This window comes from Schistocerca serialis, unplaced genomic scaffold, assembly GCF_023864345.2.
Source record: "Schistocerca serialis cubense isolate TAMUIC-IGC-003099 unplaced genomic scaffold, iqSchSeri2.2 HiC_scaffold_1051, whole genome shotgun sequence".
NCBI lineage: Eukaryota > Metazoa > Arthropoda > Insecta > Orthoptera > Acrididae > Schistocerca > Schistocerca serialis.
The window spans coordinates 50,001-55,000 of NW_026047241.1; positions in this window are offsets into that span (position 1 = coordinate 50,001).

Below are 5,000 nucleotides of genomic sequence, written 5' to 3' on the forward strand. Positions count from 1 at the left end.
GACAGTCCGAGCCTCCTGGCGTTGCACTCGCAGCCGCAAAAAAACGCTGGGCACATATATGTCTCGGAAGAGTAACGACAGTCCGAGTCTCCTGCGTGGGAAGAGTCTTTCTAGGCCCTGACCCACGGGAAGGGTGTAGCTTCCCCCATCCCGGACATTTGACGTCGTCACACTACCGGTATTGACTAATAGACTGATTGCTGATAATCATTAGCCATACACTGGGGGAAACGGCCGACAGGGGCGGCAACATAGTGGAGCCGCAGTGTCACTAATGTACAGAGATAGAACAGTTTCGACTGGAACTAGAGTAACCGTATACACGGCACTGATTAGTAATAGATGCAGAGCCATCAGAATACAGATAATATATACAACCGTCCCTATACATGCTGAAAGACTCTGCAAACAATGAGAACCACACGTCAGCCAGACACTCTTATCACACACTACTCTCTTATCACACACAATATCTAACCACCAGCATGGAAGAACATCCAGTGCATCCTCTCCGCCACATGACACAATCCACACTATCATTACCAGACCGGGAGGTCCACCCAGAAAACACAATATCCCACCCTTCCGACATCCGCACATTGCTCAGCTAAGCCACGAACACCCACACATGTCCTACACAGTGGTGCACCCAACATCACAATACTGCCTCCTGTCACAGCACACAAACAATGGCAGGAATGAAAGACACAGATCTGCCACAACCATGGAATCGGAGCGCCGCCTGTCATGAGCCAAAAGTGCATCCTGACGTGACAAATCGGATAATACCGCAGGCATCCAATTACGATAATCACTATCAACGAACCTGCCGCCCCCCCCCCCAATACACCTTTCCCTACAACAATGTGTATCTGAACCTACGCTATATCGTACCTTAACCTAACCTATATCGTACCTTAACCTAACCTATATCGTACCTTAACCTAACCTATATCGTACCTTAACCTAACCTATATCGTACCTTAACCTAACCTATATCGTACCTTAACCTAACCTATATCGTACCTTAACCTAACCTATATCGTACCTTAACCTAACCTATATCGTACCTTAACCTAACCTATATCGTACCTTAACCTAACCTATATCGTACCTTAACCTAACCTATATCGTGCCTTAACCTAACCTATATCGTGCCTTAACCTAACCTATATCGTGCCTTAACCTAACCTATATCGTGCCTTAACCTAACCTATATCGTGCCTTAACCTAACCTATATCGTGCCTTAACCTAACCTATATCGTGCCTTAACCTAACCTATATCGTGCCTTAACCTAACCTAATTTGTGCCTTAACCTAACCTAATTTGTGCCTTAACCTAACCTAATTTGTGCCTTAACCTAACCTAATTTGTGCCTTAACCTAACCTAATTTGTGCCTTAACCTAACCTAATTTGTGCCTTAACCTAACCTAATTTGTGCCGTAACCTAACCTAATTTGTGCCGTAACGTAACCCATGTTGTGCCGTAACGTAACCCATGTTGTGCCGTAACGTAACCCATGTTGTGCCGTAACGTAACCCATGTTGTGCCGTAACGTAACCCATGTTGTGCCGTAACGTAACCCATGTTGTGCCGTAACGTAACCCATGTTGTGCCGTAACGTAACCCATGTTGTGCCGTAACCTAACCCATGTTGTGCCTTAACCTAACCCATGTTGTGCCTTAACCTAACCCATGTTGTGCCTTAACCTAACCCATGTTGTGCCTTAACCTAACCCATGTTGTGCCTTAACCTAACCCATGTTGTGCCTTAACCTAACCCACGTTGTGCCTTAACCTAACCTACGTTGTGCCTTAACCTAACCCATGTTGTGCCTTAACCTAACCCATGTTGTGCCTTAACCTAACCCATGTTGTGCCTTAACCTAACCCATGTTGTGCCTTAACCTAACCCATGTTGTGCCTTAACCTAACCCATGTTGTGCCTTAACCTAACCCATGTTGTGCCTTAACCTAACCCATGGTGTGCCTTAACCTAACCCATGTTGTGCCTTAACCTAACCCATGTTGTGCCTTAACCTAACCCACGTTGTGCCTTAACCTAACCCACGTTGTGCCTTAACCTAACCCACGTTGTGCCTTAACCTAACCCACGTTGTGCCTTAACCTAACCTACGTTGTGCCTTAACCTAACCCATGTTGTGCCTTAACCTAACCCATGTTGTGCCTTAACCTAACCCATGTTGTGCCTTAACCTAACCCATGTTGTGCCTTAACCTAACCCATGTTGTGCCTTAACCTAACCCATGGTGTGCCTTAACCTAACCCATGGTGTGCCTTAACCTAACCCATGGTGTGCCTTAACCTAACCCATGTTGTGCCTTAACCTAACCCATGTTGTGCCTTAACCTAACCCATGTTGTGCCTTAACCTAACCCATGTTGTGCCTTAACCTAACCCATGTTGTGCCTTAACCTAACCCATGTTGTGCCTTAACCTAACCCATGTTGTGCCTTAACCTAACCCATGTTGTGCCTTAACCTAACCCATGTTGTGCCTTAACCTAACCCATGTTGTGCCTTAACCTAACCCATGTTGTGCCTTAACCTAACCCATGTTGTGCCTTAACCTAACCCATGTTGTGCCTTAACCTAACCCATGTTGTGCCTTAACCTAACCCATGTTGTGCCTTAACCTAACCCATGTTGTGCCTTAACCTAACCCATGTTGTGCCTTAACCTAACCCATGTTGTGCCTTAACCTAACCCATGTTGTGCCTTAACCTAACCCATGTTGTGCCTTAACCTAACCCATGTTGTGCCTTAACCTAACCCATGTTGTGCCTTAACCTAACCCATGTTGTGCCTTAACCTAACCCATGTTGTGCCTTAACCTAACCCATGTTGTGCCTTAACCTAACCCATGTTGTGCCTTAACCTAACCCATGTTGTGCCTTAACCTAACCCATGTTGTGCCTTAACCTAACCCATGTTGTGCCTTAACCTAACCCATGTTGTGCCTTAACCTAACCCATGTTGTGCCTTAACCTAACCCATGTTGTGCCTTAACCTAACCCATGTTGTGCCTTAACCTAACCCATGTTGTGCCTTAACCTAACCCATGTTGTGCCTTAACCTAACCCATGTTGTGCCTTAACGTAACCCATGTTGTGCCTTAACGTAACCCATGTTGTGCCTTAACCTAACCTATAATGTGCCTTAACCTAACCTAAAGTGCGCCGTAACCTAAACTATATTGCGCCTTAACCTGACGCACGTTGTCGCTGAACCTGCTCTGTAATTGTTATGCAACCCGTTAAAGTAGTGTAGTGTTGCCTAACCGCAACCCTCGCAATATAGTTCGCTACTCGCACTGCCCGGTCCCCTGTGTATCGCGTCATGTTAAACACCTTGCAGGTGTTGCTGACTTTCCACATGCTCCTGCTATACACTGTAGTGTGGATAGCAGCAGGACGTACATGCCCCCCCCCCTTCCCCCCTGCCTTCGCAAGCTGGTCGGTGAGAAGTTTGCATGTTCAATGCCCTTCGCATGCCGACGTACTCAGCCTACGTTGTGGTACGGCCTGTCACCTGTCCGCCGATGTACGCAAAACCCACAAACTGTACTGCACATTGCTCCGTATGTACTGAATGATACATCGTGGCCCATGTGACCGTATGACGACAGCGCCTAGCAACGGCGGACCATACAGTCCAAATATTGTGCACGCAGCTACGTGTCGTCTCCCTATAAGAGCTGGATTGCAGTGTGGTACGCCATACAGACGTGTGGGAGGAACGGACGCCCTGGATGGCGATCAGCATGAGCAGTCTGTTGATGTAGTGGAGCGTGTATTCGGACGTAGTCGTCTCTTCTCACACACCGTGATAGCATGTTGCACCGCGTTCCACATCTGCGACATGCTGCAGAGGCGGGCTGACAGTCGTTCGCGCAATGGACACCGCATACGTACGGGGTCTACCTTCCACGTGTTCTCTAGGCGTGCACATGTTGTTGCGTCTATGTGGGCAGACGTAGTGTGTTGTGACACCTGACACAGGCATGCAATACTCGTTGCAAATGGCGATGGACGTGTACGTTTGCTGGTGACGTTACGCAAATGAACAACCGGTAACCCGTTGTGGTGCGGTTGTTCTCGCTAGAGGTGAATCAGTGTTGGCGACGATCGGTCGAGCTATTAACCGGTTGTTTCAGGGATACCCACCATGCCCACGAACGTGAAAGGGGACCCACCATGCCCACGAACGTGAAAGGGGATCTGGGTGTGAGGCGATACGCGGCGGTGGCTGGGTGGGACCGTCCCCGGCCGGTGAGGGGGGGCCGCCCGGCGTGCTGGCAGCGCGGTGCGTGGGCGCACGCGCTACAGCCGGCTGGTGGGGGCGGCCGGTGGCAGGCGCGCCGGCCGACGGACGCGGCAGGCGGCGCAGCTGCGCGCCGGCGCCCCCTGCTCGCGGCGCCTTGCGGCCAAAGTAGGTCCTCGCGGGCCCGGTGCGAAGCGCGGTGGCCATCTGCAGTGTGCTGGTCCGATTGAGGACTTTGTGCGCTGAGGATGCGCCGCCGCCCGGCGCTCGGCGCCGCGACGCCGTCTGCTGCTCGGTCGCCCCAGCGGTTCTCGCAGGTGGTTTGTATCGCAGCTGTGCGGACGTGTTGGCGCGTGCGCTGTGCTGGGAGAGTTCGCTTCGGCACCCAAGTAGGGCTTTTGTCCTTCTGTGGCGCTGGCGTTGGAGCTGCCGGTCACCGTAGGTGGCGCGTGTTGTCTCCCGCCGGCAATGCCACGACAGCACGCTCCCGGGCCTCTGTCGGCAGCGGCAAGCTCAGTTGGGAGCACGGGTGGTCGCACCTAAAGCGTCTACTCGCCTAACTCCGGGCGATTGCGCCTCTCTCGAACCCGACCAAGTACTTAGGACGGCGCTGCGCGCCGCCGGGACCTGAGAGGGTTTCGAGGTGTGTTGTGCAGGGGAGCTCAGCCTCCTCCTGTTTGCAGAATAATTGAGCGGACGCTTGCGTGTTCGCG